Source organism: Orcinus orca, chromosome X (genome assembly GCF_937001465.1).
Source record: "Orcinus orca chromosome X, mOrcOrc1.1, whole genome shotgun sequence".
NCBI lineage: Eukaryota > Metazoa > Chordata > Mammalia > Artiodactyla > Delphinidae > Orcinus > Orcinus orca.
This window is the reverse complement of record NC_064580.1, coordinates 13,410,547-13,427,726: the sequence shown is the minus strand read 5'-3', so window position 1 is coordinate 13,427,726 and position 17,180 is coordinate 13,410,547. Positions and strand designations below refer to the sequence as shown.

The 17,180-nt window shown below is 41.3% G+C and overlaps 1 protein-coding gene across 1 annotated transcript in view; it reads right to left on the bottom strand.

Annotated features, from left to right (window-relative positions):
- Positions 1-17,180, bottom strand: part of GRPR (gastrin releasing peptide receptor) — a 277,275-nt gene that overhangs the window by 198,803 nt on the left and 61,292 nt on the right. Inside the window, exon 4 of the transcript XR_004483223.2 lies at positions 3,706-3,827. The gene's annotated coding sequence lies outside the window, so the exon portion shown is untranslated. The remainder of the gene's footprint in view (positions 1-3,705; positions 3,828-17,180) is intronic.

Below are 17,180 nucleotides of genomic sequence, written 5' to 3'. Positions count from 1 at the left end.
TTCACAGCACTAACCAACAACCATTTATATTCTTGGGGATTGAAGGAAACATATTAAGAAAGGATATCCTTGCCTTGTACAAAACTGTCACAGTCAGCTAGCAAGAAATATTAAAGACTGAAGAAATATCCATGAAGCAGCCACTTGGTTTTCTGAATCATGTCAATGATACCCAGAATTCATCAAGTTCATGGTTCCACATCTTGGATTGTGAAAAGTAACTAGGAAGTGTGCGTGATTTTGACCTTTAATCAAGATCTCTTTTTCTGCATTATATTAGGAATAATGAATTGTCATAAATATCATGTGGCTCAAACCAATATTCTGGGAAAATGGCTGGTGGGTTTTAGAAATTAGATGGCAAGCAACTCAAAATCAGATACTGCAAGTATCTTAAAAGGAGAGTAGCCTAGCTTTCCAGCTTTAGATCTTACCAAACCATCCACATGCTGACCAGGCTCCTGTTCAGGTAAGAAGCACTAGAATGAAGAACATATTTACATAATATGGTGGATGAAAAATCTGAACAGGATAGAGGGAGAGGGAGAGAAGACCTGGGAGATTAATGAAAGGGAAGACTCAAAAGCATGAACTCAAGGTCTGAGGGCCAGAAGACATCATGCATCCCTTGCTGAGGGGTCAAATTATTTCTTTCATATCAGGACAGCAATGCGAAGACAGAAAACAGGAAAATTTTCAGTCAAATGTATTTTACTGGGCAAAATGCATTTACTGTAGCCAACTTCAGTCTCAATGACATTTCATGGCAATTTGAGGATTACAAAGGAAAAATTACTGACATCAAATGACAGCACCCACTTACACTATTCCTCCCTTGACTGACATTAATCACAAGTTGCTGTCTATAAAGGAATTTTTATTTAATGGAGAAAGAAGCATATGCCACTTTATCTTAGCATCTTACTAAATAGTAGTTCTGGGATTCATGTGCATGGACTACAGACTATGTCTGGAGCTCTGCTCCTGATTTTGATGTTGGAAAAATTGTGAAGAAGTATAATACATGACAAACTAGGGGAGAGAAAAAGACGGAGAGTGAGGCTGGAGTGGGACTGGTGGCGATTCTTTCTCTAAATCCCCTCACTTCCTTAGTGGATATAAAATATGAGCCAGATATACACAGACACTCTTAGTGGCCAGAGAAGAAGCATCCCATCCTTTCCTTTTTGGCTTTAATGAGTTCCCAAAGATCTAGTCAAAGCGTCTGTGTTGGATGGACCTAGTGGAGATGCCACTCATGGTTCAGCCCTTGTCCAATCATCCCAGGAAAAAGCCTTGTCCATGGATAGGCACAGCCATACCACGCAGCCCCTGTACTCTCCAACCCTGTGTGACACAGACCCATGGCCCCAGTAATGGAGGCAGGGGCCCACCTTGGTCCAGCTCCAAGCCCTGACACAGACTAACTCTTGTGCTAAAAGAGGGAGGAGTAAGTGCAGACATTAGCTCAGCAAAATTGATTCCAGGCATTGAACATGAAGCAAATGTTGAAAGGAAAATATAATTTTTGTGTCCAGGTTTCCCTAACTGTGGTAGGCTGAACAATGCCCTTCCCCAAAGATGTCCATGACCTAATATCGAGAACCTGTGAATGTTGTTACCTCATGTAGCAAAAGAGATTTTGTAGATGTCATTAAGTTAAGGATCTTGAGATGGGGAGATTATCCTGGATTACCTGGGTGTGCCCAATGTATTCATAAGGGTGCTTATAAAAGGGACACAAGAGGAGTCAGAGAAGGAGATGTGATAGCACAAGCAGAGGAACAGAGAGAGAGAGATTCAAAAATGCTACACTGCTGGCTTTGAAGACAGAGGAAGAAGCCATGAGCCAAGGAATGCAGGTGGCCTCTAGAAGCCAGAAAAGGCAAGGAAACAGATTCTGTGCTAGAACATTCAGAAGGAATGCAGTCCTGGAAACCCATTGCAGACTTCTGACCTCCAGAACTATAAGATAATAAATCTGTGGTGTTTTAAGTCACTGAGTTTGGGGTCATTTGCTTCAGCAGCACTTGGAAACGAATATGCCAAGAGCCCATACAGACAAGATGAGATCAGTTCACTCCTGGCCCCTAAATTACAACCACTTAAGTCCTAGCTCACTTGTTAGTAGAAGTCCAGCCTTTCTTTGACTCCTCTCCACAAATAAAAGGGAAAGTTTACTCCTTCCAGGAAGTTGCCTTGGTTGTTTCCAGCTGACTCAGTCCCCTCCTGCTTTGAAACCACTCCTTCCCTCCACCCATGGGGCCACTGATGACCCTGCTGCTGGTCACCGTCCACCCCCAGGATTCACTTCCCTTGCATTCCTGCATCACTCCTTTGTATTGCTTCACCCAAAGCATGATCCTGATCAGCTTCCCTAATTTCCGAAGTGAAATGCAAACGCAAGGGTGAAGCTTGTTGTAATAAGAAAAAATAATAAGTAATGATAAAACTACTAGTTGAGGAAGTTACAACACAGAAGTAAGCATCTTAGGTTGGATTCCTTAGAACTGGAACCTGAGATGAGAATTCTTAGGCATGTGATTTCTTCTGGGAGAGAGCAGAGGAATGAGGGAAGCAGGATGAGCCAGGGGAAGGAGTGAAGTTATCATGGGATCTTACTGGGAATTCAGCTTCAACCTGATCCCACAGGGAATTCTGGCGTACAAACCGCACCAGAGGATAGTACCACCTCGAAGGCAAAGGGGCCAGCCTTCTGTACCCTGTGTCAGTCCATCGTTGGCCATAGCCACTTAGGGAATGGGGTAGCATAACCTCCCAGATGAGGAGACTCCCATTCTGCTGAGAAGAATTCTCCAGATAAAGAGGTAGGGATGAATAGGCAAACCCATAGTTGCTGAGGGATGCCATCAGGGGTCCTTAAAAGGGATGTGCGTGGGCACCAAGTGCATCCATGACAACAACCTATAACATAGCTCACAACTAGTCCCGGAAGAGCACCTCTGCCCTGCCCTGGCCTCACCACTGTTCGAAAGAGTTAACTTTACTCTTCATTTTGCCACCTCCTTTTCACTCCACCAACAGAAACGTCCTTGAGCTGTCTCTTCTCCCTGGAGGAGAGGTCCCAGAGACATTTCTTTCTCCCTTAAACACATCACCCAGTCCTGTTTCAGTTTCAGGATTTTCCAAAATGATTGACAGCCCTCACTCCCTAATCTTGGTCTTAGGACTCCAAGAAGACACTGGAACACAAAGGCCCAACATTAGTACATCTGTCCTAGTTTGAGTAACATGTGTGTACGGCACCAACAGTCCAATCTACGTTGAGCCAAAGTGATTAGCTCATCATTTCCCTTTCACAGCCATTCAGTCCTCCTTGGGGAGGTAAAGATTAACCCTCCACTTTATTCCTGCCACGCACAAACAGCTCCATAAGAACAAGCAATAACATGCAGGCACTGAAATCTATAAACCCCTTCCTAGGGAAGAACATATCACCAAAAAGTGTTATTCATACTGCAGGTAGCAACCCATTAGTGGTCTTGAGAAAAAATTAATGAAAAAAGGCAGACTAGAAAAGATTAAAATTCATTTCAAATAACAAATGTACATGCTGTTTCATGGAGTAAGACTTTGTTTCAGTTATATTTATTCATATATGTATATTCAAACATTTGTATGTCTGGGTCATGATGTATTTCTTATTATAGGTAGGAGTCAAAAAAAATTGGGAAAAAAACTCACCAATGTAAACACTTTTCACTACACAGATAACTTCTCTCATTTTCATCCGGAACAGACTGGTTTCTTGATGTCACTGGAGGTTTAGAAATCTTCATTTATTGTTGTGTGTCTTTGCTTCATGTCTACAAAAGAGAAAGATCCATCTGGGTATTTGCTTTCCCCCAAACAAGAGAATTGTCAGCTCCATTCCATATCCCAAAGGTGAACTGAACTCTACTTCGCTACAAAGCCTGCTTTAAACTTTGAAATTATAACATTATGGATTGAAGTAGGAAGAATTATGTCCCCTAAAAAGATATGCTCAAGTCCTAACTCCCAGTACCTGTGAATGTGACCTTATTTGGAAATAGGGTCTTGGCAAATGTAATCAAATTAAAATGAGGTCATACTAGGTTAGGGTGGGTCCTAATCCAGTGGCTGGTATCCTTGTAAGAAGAGGGAAATTTGGACACAGAGACACACAGGGAGAATGCCACGTGACAAGAGGCAGATATTGGAGTGATGTGTCCACAAGCCAAAGAATGCCCAGGATTGCCAGAAACCACCAGAAGCTAGGCAGTGGCAGAGAAAGATTGTTCCCAAGAGCCTTGAGAGAAAGAATGGCCCTGCTGATACCTTGATTTTGGATTTCTTGCCCCCAGAAATGTAAGAGAATACATTTCTTTTGTCTTAAGTCTCCGGTAGTTTGTTTCGGCAGTCTTAGGAAACTAACACATGGGTTTTCCTATTTCTACACTCACCATCGAATTTTCAAAGATCTTAGCAAATATTTACATGTACCTGCTTGAATATTCATAAAACATCTCTGAAAAGATAACCAAGAAACTGACAACACTAGTTGCCTTTGGGAAAGGGAAGTGGGTAGCAGCAGAATAAGGGAAGGAGATTTTTTACTATAATACCCTTTTGAATTTTAAACCATGTGATGTATTATCTATTTTTAAAACAAATAAAATAAAAATTTTGAAAATTTATGGCTCAAACAACCTACCTAGCAATCTTCCCCACCTCCCCAGAGATCACTGCTGATGGAAGCCTGTCCCATTTTTTTCAAACGAAGATGTAAAGTCCTAAAAAGAAGGATCACCCTCTTTCACAGAGAACACCTGGTTCACAGTCATTTCCCTTTTGTACCAAAAACCCAGGAAGGCTAACTGTCTAGTCTTATTCAGAGATATCTTTAGTCATCTGCCTCTCTTTCCAAGCTATTTGCTTAAGGATAAAAAGGTACAACACTGGCAGCTGAAACAATGTTCCTATCCATGATATCCTTAATTACTGACTTAAATGAAGAGCCATTGTCAGATTTCCTCATTAAAAGACATACTTTATGAGCAGATAACTCACACGAATGATTTAAGAAGGACAGATTCATCAGACAGTTTGAGGTTGAATCTAACAAAGTATGCAAAGTTAATTATATAATTTGAAGTGTTGGACAAAATGGGTCCAAGGGTCTTTCAACATCAAAGCCTCTAGTGGAGAAGGATGCAGTGTAACTGGGGCCTTCAGCTAAACTCTCCCGTGAGACAACTCTGTACAATACTGGTGATCAATGCATATTTCATGAATTGAATAAAATTAAAAGCATAAAATGAAGAGCTAGAAGAGACTCTAGAATTCTTAGGCATGTTTCCCCAGCAATGCTCTGAAAATGGGCACTGGGCTGTCTGGGCTGGAATACTGACTTCACTTTAGCCAGGCTTTTTCTATGCCTCAGTTTTCTCATCTGAAAAATACAGTGGATATACTTTCTGCCTCTTAGCGTTGTTGAGTAGGTGAAGTAGATGCAGTAGATGCACTTGGTACCTTGACCAGATTCCCTTTACAAGGCCAGAGCACCCATCCCCTAGCAGGGGAGAATGTGGATACCCCAGCTGCCTCCATCTCTGCAGAACTGCCCCGGACTGATGGTAGCCATGCCCTCCAGTAAGTTACCCCACCCCATGGCCCACAAAGACTGACTGATATGCGGGTACAAAAGAGACCCCTCCTCTCAAGGCAGGGATAACTCCAAGGTGTGGTTTGTATTTCAGAGCCTCTCTTTAAGGAAGCAAGACCGCGCGTGTCCTCGCTCACCTTCCCCCACCCCTCTCCTTTCCTGCTTCCCTCCCTCCCTCCCAGGTTCTTCCTGAAGAGCACTCCCCGCAATGCGCCCGACTTCCTGCTTCAGGCTCTGCTTCTAGGGAACCCAACCTAAGAGAGGAGGTAGAGAGCTTCAAAGTTAAGTGTATAAACAGTCAATCCAGTTTCATCATTATTGCTTAATCATTCAAATTTAGAGCAAGCACAAAAGCAAAGGACCTTTGACATAATCCACCCCCAAAGGTTTACAGAGGAAAGTGGTGATACAAAATCTGAAAAGACAGAAAATTACTTGGGTGAGTCTATTCCCAAACTAAGACTGAGGAGACAAACCAGGAGCCAGAAAGAGATAGACTGGCCCTGCTTAGATTTCTTTTAAAAACTAGAGACCCTGTGGTGAAGGCCTAAAATTAATATTATGCGCTGCCTTGCGATCTGGTGAAATCAGCAGGGTCTCCAATAGCCTAATTGCAAGTGCCTCTCCCTACTCTGCCACAAAGATCCTCTAGCCAAACAACTCTCCTTATCACAGGGCCCAAGAACAGTTCCCTGCAGCCCTCAGAACTATTCAAACAAGCCAATCACATCCTCCTACAGAAGCCAGGGTACACCTCACCCTCTTGATACCATGAAGCCTGCCTCTCACAGGCCCTGGTTGTTCGCTCTGCTTCTGAGTATAACTCCCATGTAGCCCTACATGGCACGTGGGATCCTCCTGCCCCAGACTGTGAGTATGTGTGACTAATAAACCATTGTCCATCTCATCTCTCCAGTGGTGGATGCTGTGTGTTCAGCCATCTCTGTAACTCCATGGTGGGAAGCCATTCATCACCAGTGGGGTAAAGAGAAGGCAATGAAAACAGACCCTTATTTCCAGGGCTTTTAAGACTTCTTAGTTTTTTAACTTCTCCATTGTTTTGTTAAACTTGTCAATTTTCACATATGAAATTGAGAAAAGCCAAGTGTGTGTGTATGTACGTATGTGTCAAAGAAACAAGATTAGGTTGGAAGAAGCTGGAAAACTGTCTTTCTCTGTAGCAAACACAGTAAAGAGGCTGTATGTGTGGATAAGAGGCAGGGGTGGATGAGGCAGAGCTCGCTTGGGCCAGAGGGAGAGAGGAAGAAACGAACAACTTGCCGAGACAAAGCTGTGTTCTAGGTAGAAGCCTGGCCGCTCCCCATTAGACCAAGGTGCTTCCCGTTAGAACAGAAACCAAAAATCAGTGGGAACGGATCAGAGCTCAAAAGTAAAGGAAGTAAAGGTGCTTGGGCAGAAACGAAAAATGAATGAAGAACAGGTGAAATATACATTATTCGTCAAGAACTCCTGACACTGTGGTTCTTATTAATGCAGAATGTGAGGGATGAGGTTTGGTTTCTCTCACTAGTTTTAGCTAAGGTCATCAAAAATTTTGGCTGCCTTTTAAGTACACAGTACCTTGACCTTGATACTCAGCCTAGTTATGAGATCACTGGGGACAAGTTGAAGGAGGTGCCCATTTCTAGAGCCTTACAGGAGAAACCTTTCTGCTAATCCCCAAATCACATCCCTGTGGACTTTTCATTCAATTCAACTCATGATTTAGGCACTAAGCACCTACACTATACAATACCTAATGTACCATGTTTTTCCATATGTGCACCTATGATAGGAGAGAATCTGCCCTTTTAACAAGCCTAAAGGTGAGTCTTATGTGTCCAAAAATTTGAAAAGTAATACTTGAAAATATGCAAAGGAGAAAAAGGCAGGTGAAGCACTGACATTAAAATACAAGAATGTTCTTTGGAAAAAATGGGTCAGAGGCATTTCTCCAGAGAAGACGTACAGATGGCCAACAGGTACATGAAAAAAATACTCAAAATCACTACCAGTCAAGATCACCTTATACCAGTCAGAATGGCCATGATAAAAAAGTCTACAAATGGGGAGTTTCCTGGCAGTCTAATGGTTAGGACTTGGCGCTTTCACTACCGTGGCTCAGGTTCAACGCCTGGTCAGGGAACTAAGATCCCATAAGCTATGCGGCACAGCCAAAAAAAAACAAGTCTACAAATAACAAATGCTGGAGAGGGTGTGGAGAAAGGGGAACTCTCCCACACTGTTGGTGGCAATGTAAATTGGTGCAGTCACTATAGAGAACAGTATGGAGGTTCCCTAGAAAACTAAAAATAGGGTTAGCATATGATCCAACCACCTCACTCTTGGGCATATATCTGGAAAAGATGAAGACTCTAATTCGAAAAGATACACGCCCCCCAGTGTTCATAGCAGCACTATTTACAATAGCCAAGACATGGAAACAACCTAAATGGCCACTGACAGATGAATGGATAAAGATGTGGTATATATATATATATATATATATATATATATATATATATACACACAATGGAATACTACTCAGCCATAAAAATGAATGAAATAATGCCACTTGCAGCAACATGGATGGACCTAGAGATTATCATACTAAGTGAAGTAAGTCAGACAAAGAAAGGTAAATATCATATGATATCACTTATATGTGGAATCTAAAAAATGATACAAATGAACTTATTTACAAAACAAAAATAGACTCACAGACGTAGAAAACAAACTTAAGGTTACCAAAGGGGAAAGGTGGGGGGAGGGATAAGTTAGGAGTCAGTGATTAACAGATACACACTACTGTATATAAAATAGATAAACAATAAGGACTTACTGTATAGCACAGGGAACTGTATTCGATACCTTGTAATACCCTACAACGGGAAAGAATCTGAAAAAGAATATACATATGTGTGTGTGTGTGTGTATGTGTGTATATATTATATATACACATATATGTGTGTATATATATATACACACATATATGTGTATATATAACTGAATCATTTTGCTGTACACCTGAAACTAATGCAGCATTGTAAATCAAGTATACTTCAATTTAAAAAAATGGGTCAGAAGGAGTTAGTCTTTAAAAAAAAAGATAAAATAAAATGAAATAAAATAAAACAAAATAAAATACAAGATCACATAGATTGAGTCACACTATTAATGGACCAACAGGAAGGACAGAAGCTGTTGAAAAGAGGATGAAGGTAACTGTTCAGCCTCCTGAAAGATAGGGAGGTTAACCTGGGCTTTGAAGGTGAGTAGGATTTAAATTGACATAGAAAGCATTCCACACACCCACAAAATAATGGAAGTAAGCATTCAATGCAGCTAGTATTCATTAATTGCTAAAAAAAAAAATGGCAAACGTCTCAACAAGTACACAGTGGTTGCCATTTTTATTTGGCTGACTCCCTATTTGAGGGAAACAAGTGACCAAAAAACCTATTTAAATACTTAAAGCATAAAAACCACAACTAAGTGGTACCGCACTAATTCTTTATTCATGTGAGATTTGACCGTGTAGCTCAGGCAGTGCCACCAAGGACCTGGTTTCTCACTATGTAGTTTCTTCTCACCCTTCCATGCTGTTGGCACCATCCTCAGGGCTTTCATGCTGATCCCTTGGCTTGCCCCTCACTGCAGCAAAATGGCAGCTCAAGTCCAAACCTCACATCCTCACACCAACTCTTCAGGACAAGAGATGGTCTCCTTCTATAGCCTCTGCCTATCTTTCAGCCCCATCCTGAATCATGTTCTCACTTGCTCTCTGCACCCCAGCTCCATTGGTCTATTTCAAGCTCATCAAATATGCTATTCTTACTTCTATCACAGCACGTGGGCTTCCATGGTGCATTCTTCCTCCTCTTCACCTAGTTCACACACACTCAAATTTCATCTCCCAGCATAAACTTCATGACAAGGTCAGCCCCTGTTATATGCTCTCAATACATAGTGTAGTTCTCCTTCGTGGCAACATATACATATAACCATTTGATTAGTGTTTGTCTTTTCTACAAGAAAGAAACCATGTCTGGTTTGGTTTATCATTGTATCCTCAGCAACAAGCCAGTGTCTGGACAGTGGGCACTTAATACGTATTTGTTGATTGGATAGTTGGATGGATGGATGGATGGATGGATGGATGGACGGACTTGGCTTCTAAACACGGCCATGTAACTAATTAGCTACATAACCTTCAGCTTTTTTGAGATTCAGTTCTCTCAACTGTGAAATGAAAAGGTTGGACTAGTTGACCTTTAAGACCCTTTCTGAATTTAAAGTGCTGAATTCATAAAGTGTTACTGGCAAGAGAATTTCTTTAACTGTAAGTATGGTGGAAACAAACTAAAAAATGGTGTTTTGGGTTACTCTGCTATCCTTTTACACTTGTCATTTTTAATCTAATTCTGACTTTGTGTGGGTCTCATGCAGTAGTTAGCAATCTGGAGAAATTGATATCCTACAACTGTTACTGAGCAGCTGGAATTGCCAAATAGCTAATACAAGTTAGAAAAATATATATTGACAGTCTAGGCAGATGTTAAATTAAATGTTATTGAGAACATTTTACACATGTTCCTTTCCCTACCCTATCCCCCCATATTTGCAATATTCAAAGTAAAGGGTGGGGCTTCCCTGGTGGCGCAGTGGTTGAGAGTCCGCCTGCCGATGCAGGGGACACGGGTTCGTGCCCCGGTCCGGGAAGATCCCACATGCCGCGGAGCGGCTGGGCCCATGAGCCATGGCCACTGAGCCTGCGCATCCGGAGCCTGTGCTCCGCAACGGGAGAGGCCACAACAGTGAGAGGCCCACGTACCGCAAAAAAAAAAACAAAAACAACAAAGTAAAGGGTGGATTCGGTTTGATGCACTGCTAAAAATAAAATTTCCATCTTTGAGTGATGTTTAGTACAGAGCACTATTATCATATTGAAATAGTTTTATCTTGAATTTACAAAATAACCTTGCTGTATCCAAATTCATAGAAATTTGATTAGATCCTAAATATATTTTCATTCAGGGTCCAATTCATATCCATCGATTTCTGCATCTTAAAAGAAAATATAATTCATCTTTTCACTTGACATGCCTATGAAGCACAAGATAACATTTCCTACCTGCTCCCCCATTCAACATCTGGATCTGAACTATAATTTGCCTATAAATAAGAAATGAGAATTTTGATCAGGCAGCTTTGCAATCTGTTCAAAAGAGTCTGGGAATACTTGATTGCATAACAAACCTCCAAGTAAATCAAGTGGTGTTAAGACAGTTTAACTACTATACAATATTTTATTATATTCTATCTCCCCTTAAAAATTTATACTTTCTAATGAAGTGATGCAGCCAGAGTATCGATAAAGAGAAAGCACTATGTGGAAAGGTCCTTGTGAAAAGAAACTCCCCTGTTGAGGAAACCAAGGCCCCGTTGTTCCTCTTCTAAGTGCCTGGGGCAGGAACTGGCTAACTGTTCCCCAAACCCATTTCCGTATCCTCCTTGGCTCCCAGGTAGACTGCATTTCCCAGCCTCCCACGTGACAGATTCCTGGCCAATGGAATGTAGGCAGGAAGTTATACACCCCACTTTTGGGCCTGGCTTATAAAATCCTCCCTTGTAATCCTCCACCCTCTTACCTCCCACATATGAAAGATGGCAGAGCTAGGTATGCCTTGTTTTGTGAACACTGTGTAGGGCAGAGCCTCTCTCCACTGTCTCATACTCTCAACCAAATTATGAGCTAGCTGAATAGAGACTACATTATAGTATCTGTCATTCTTCTCAGTATCTTAGGCTTCTGAGCACAGCACACTACCAGAAGCCTCCATTAAAAATTTGCTATAGGTGATTATTCCTTTTCCCCCATTTTTTCTTCATTTTAAAGACAGAAGAGTAAAGAAGAGGGGAGATCCTGACATTCCATGACTTTTTTGCCCAAGAACCATCTATCCTTGCATAAATTGGGCCCATAAAATACATTGGCTGCAAGAATGGAGAAAACGTTTAGCTTCTTCAAATGAGTGTATTAGTCCACGTTCTCATAGAAGCATATGCCAAGATAAGATTAAACATACAAGGATTTTACTAGGAGAAATGCCCATGTAAGAAAATGGAGAGTGAGCCAGGAAAGCTAGAGGGTCATGAGACCACGACGCGAGGCTGACCCAGAGTGAAGAAGCGAGAGGGAGAAGGTTGGGCAGAAGTGTGCTGCCATGTAGTCTAAGGAAGGTTTGGCAAGGCCATCAGGGAGTCCTCAAGCCAAAGCTGGCCATCGGAGGAATCCCATGTCCCTCCAGAAAAAACCTGCCTTGGTACTTCTGCCACACATCATTGGCTGGGAGCACCCCTTGGGAGGCAAGGCCTTGGCTCAAACTTGGGGATGGATTTCAGAACCCAGCAGCTGGGGCCATCAGTCAGTTATACTCCCCACAGTTCTTCAAAGCACATTCTCATCGCTTCTACAGAGTGTTCTTTTAAAGGTAACATGAGCTTATCCATCTTATCTGTATATCTTTTTGTTTTAATAGATTTTAGTCACTACGAAAACATAAAGGATCAGGACCAGAAAAAACTAGTCTCCATGATGGGCCTTGTCATAAATTTTGTTTTTATCAGTCACCATCAGTCAATCACATAGTGCTCCCCCATTGAATAGAGGCTCATTAACCGAGTTAGGATTTATATTCAGCTGCTAGTTATGGGGACTGGAGATTAAAAAAATGGTTTGACCAAGACAGAGGTTTATTTCCCTCTTATATAAAATAAGTCTGTAGTTAAGCAGTGCAGTGATAGTATTGGGTTGGCCACAAAGTTCGTTTGGGTTTTTCTGTACATCTTATGGAAAAACCTGAAAGAACTTTTTGGCCAACCCAATATAATAGCTCTAAAGTATCATCCTGGACCCAGTCACCTACTATATTTCTATTCCTTCATTCTTAGAGTATGATTACCATCCTCAGGTCACTTCATGTTCCAGAATGGATTCTGGGAATCCAATCATCATGTTTGTATTCCAGTTAGGATGGAGGGGAAGAAGTGAAAACAGAAACGGACATACACGCTAGCTACGTGCCCCTTTAAAAAACAAACAAAAGTAACTATTCCTGGGAAGTACCACTGTATGCAGACAATTTCAAGATACAACTCATGGGCAACACTTTGCTACACAGGAGGCTGAGGAATGAATTCTTTAAGCTGTGCAGAAAAATTCCCCAACTCTTTTCATAGAAGAAGGGGTATGAATACTGGGCAGGTATTCTTTTTCCCAGCCATTTCTCGGGTTTGGTTCTGAAAAGAAAGTTTGTTTGTTTGTTTGTTTGTTTTTCGGTACGCGGGCCTCTCACTGTTGTGGCCTCTCCCATTGCGGAGCACAGGCTCCGGACGCGCAGGCTCAGAGGCCATAGCTCACGGGCCCAGCTGCTCCGCGGCATGTGGGATCTTCCCGGACCGGGGCACGAACCCGCGTCCCCTGCATCGGCAGGCGGACTCTCAACCACTGCACCACCAGGGAAGTCCAGAAAGTTTTAATGTAAAAAGGCTGGTGAGGTTTTTCCTGTGCTACTAGATGAATCTATTATATTAATGACAGCCACTGATACAGTTCAATTGCCTTCCATAAATTTGCACATATTGTTTATTGGTTGCCTTGTCCATATAACCTGTTCATTCTGTACTTTCTTTCCTCTCTGAGGAGAAGTAAATTTTCTTTTTTTTCTTTTTTTTCCATTATATTAGAGGCCTTCTAAGCTATCTGCCCACCCCATCAGCTTCCCTCTCTGAGAACTGCTCTCCCAGACAAGAGTGCTTCCTGAGTCATATTTCTAACTACCTAATGCATCCCTGACCCTTGAATATTGGGTCAGGGATAGAAACTAAACCAAGCTGAACAGACCCATTTCTCTCTTCTGAGAACTGGGATCTGGAATCAAGATCACACCTGTCTCCACTGGACATCTGAATAAAGGAGATGTAAATTTATTTTATTAATTAATTTATTTATAAATTTATTCATTTATTTATTTATTTTTGGCTGTGTTGGGTCTTCGTTGCTGTGCGCAGGCTTTCTCTAGTTGCGGCGAGCAGGGTCTACTCTTCGTTGCGGTGCGCGGGCTTCTCGTTGCAGTGGCTTCTCTTGTTGCGGAGCACGGGCTCTAGGTGCATGGGCTTCAGTAGTTGTGGCTCATGGGCTCTAGAGTGCAGGCTCAGTAGTTGTGGTGCACTGGCTTAGTTGCTCCACGGCACGTGGGATCTTCCCGGACCAGGGCTCGAATCCATGTCCCCTGCATTGGCAGGCGGATTCTTAACCACTGCACCACCAGGGAAATCCCAAGGAGATGTAAATTTATAAATGATAGGGACAGACATCTTCTGCCATGTTTATGGAACAGTCAAGAGAGCCAGTTTGCTGACAGAGGAGAGTAAAGCAGAGATGGCACAGCTCTTACTTTGCTGTAGTTATGTGGATCAATCCCTTCCACAGATATTTTCCCAAATATTACATCCAAGTAGATGAACTGGAAGGACCATAAATAACTGGTAGCTAGTGTCAGGTGCATTCCAAACTACCTCTATTATTAGGATCTAACAGATATAACCCCAGCCTTTTCTTCTATGGTCCTTCCAATGTGGTACACTGGAACCAGCATGAGATTTGTTGATTTTTTAATGTGTTCCCTGATTCCTATTCCTATCCTTAGTGTATATTTCTTTGAGTAGCTATCTGTTACTTTCTATCAGTAGACTCATCCTGCCTGCGTATGTTATCACAGCTACTAGTGATAAAGATAGTGATAAGGGTTGGGCTTGTTGGATTCAATTTGAGAAACTGAGTTCATTTGGAGTTCTACACTATGCTAGGTCTGGAGAACAAACAGATAAGTAAGACATGGACCCTGCCCAGCAATTTATAAGTTGCTATTATAAGTGACTCTCAACCAAGTTCTGGTACTGTATTTGCATGTCAAGTCATATCTAGGAAAAGGAGTTAAGATCTCTCAATTGGAAGATGTCCAATAGCTTAGAGGCAGAAAGGGATGATGACTCCACTGATTTCTTGGAAAAACGAAATCCTTTCAAAAGTTTTTCTTTTTCCCCTCTCTGAGCTGATTTTTACCTACACCCCTCTGTTTGTTTGCACTTGGTGTATCGATAGCTCCACTGAGAAGGGGATCAAAAAGAATGCCAAAGCACTTTTTTGATCAAAATGCTATGATACTAGAAATCAACTATAAGAAAAAAACTGCAAAAAACCCAAACATGTGGAGGGTAAATAATATGCTTCTAAGCAACCAATGGCTAACTGAAGAAATCAAAGAGGAGGAGGAGAATAAGATTCCACAAGCCTTGTGGCCAAAAAAAAAAAGTAATCATGAGGGGAGGAGAATACAAATGCAGGGTTTTAAAAATTTATTTGAAATTAAGAGATAAGCAACTTAAAACAATCATACACACACGCGCACACACACACACACACACACACACACACACACACATATAGACTGCTATACAAAAACCTCATGGTAACTGCAAACCAAAAATCTGTAATAGATATACACACAAAAACAGAAAAAGGAATCCAAACATAGCGCTAAAGATAGTCATCAAATCACAAGAGAAGAGAGCAAAAGAAGAAGAAAGGGGAAAAAAAGACCTATAAAAACAAATCCAAAACAATTAACAAAATGGCAGTAAGAACATATATATCAATAATTACCTTAAATATAAATGGACTAAATTAAACAACCAAAAGACACAGAGTGGCTGAATGGATACAAAAACATGACTCGTATGTATGCTGCCAACAAGAGACTCACTCAGATCTAGAGACACACACAGACTAAAAGTTAGAGAATGTAAAAAGGTATTCCATGCAAGTGGAAATCAAAAGAAAGTCAGTGTAGCAATAAGTATATCAGACAAAATAGACTTTAAAATAAAGGCTGTTATGAAAAAGGACACTACGTAATGATCAAGAAATCAATCCAAGAAGATCTAACAATTGTAAATATATATGCACCCAACATAGAAACACCTAAATATATGAAGCAAATATTCACAGACATAAAAGAAGTCGACAGTAACACAATGACAGTAGGGGACTTTAACACCCCACTCACATCAATGGACAGATCAGCCAGACATAAAATCAATAAGGAAACTGGCCTTAAATGACATGTTAGACCAGACAAACTTAATTGATATATAGAGCATTCCATCCAAAAGCAGCAGAATACACTCTTTTCAAGTGCACACAGAATATGCTCCAGGATGTTCACATCCTGGATGTCTAGGACCTAGGTCACATGCTAGGTCACAAAACAAGCCTTAGTAAATTTAAGAAAATTGAAATCATGTCAAGCATCTTTTCTGACCAAAATGCTATGAGACTAGAAATCAACTACAAAAAAAAAAACTGCAAAAAACACAAACACATGGAGGCTAAACAATATGCTACTAAACAACCAATGGCTAACAAGAAATCAAAGAGGAAATAAATACCTAGAGACAAATGACAATGAAAACACAATGATCCAAAACCAAAGGGACACAGCAAAAGCAGTTCTAAGAGAGAAGTTTATAGCAATACAACCTTACCTCAGGAAACAAGTAAAATCTCAAATAAACAAGCTAATCTTACACTTAAAGCAACTAGAGAAAGAAGAACAAACAAAACCCAAAGTTAGTAGAAGGAAAGAAATCATAAACATCAGAACAGAAATAAATGAAATAGAGACTAAAAAATAATAGAAAAGATCAATGAAACTAAAAGATGGTTCTCTGAAAAGACAAACAAAATTGACAAACCTTTAGCCAGACTCATCAAGAAAAAATGGGAGAGGGCCCATATCAATAAAATCAAAATGAAGGGCCTCCCTGGTGGCGCAGTGGTTGAGAGTCTGCCTGCCGACGCAGGGAGCGCGGGTTCGTGCCCCGGTCCGGGAGGATCCCGCGTGCCGCGGAGCGGCTGGGCCCGTGAGCCGTGGCCGCTGGGCCTGCGCGTCCGGAGCCTGTGCTCCGCAGCGGGAGAGGCCACAACAGTGAGAGGCCCGCGTACCACAAAAAAAAAAAAAAGAAAAAAAAAAAAATCAAAATGAAAAAGGAGAAGTTACAATCAACACCATAGAAATGCAAAGGATCATAAGAGACTACTATGAACAACTATATGCCAATAAAATGGAAAACCTAGAAGAAATGGACAAACTCTTAGAAAGGTACACTATCCCAAGACTGAACCAGGAAGGAATAAAAATATGAACAGACCAATTACCAGTAATGAGACTGAATCAGTAATTTAAAAACTCCCAGAAAACAAAAGTCCAGGACCAGATGGCTTCACAGGTGAATTCTACCAAACATTTAGAGAAGAGTTAAGACCCATCATTCTCGAACTATTCCAAAAAACTGCAAAGGAAGGAACACTTCCCAACTCATTCTATGAGACCAGCATCACCCTGATACCAAAACCAGACAAAGATAGCACACAAAAAAGAAAATCACAGGCCAATATCACTGATGAACA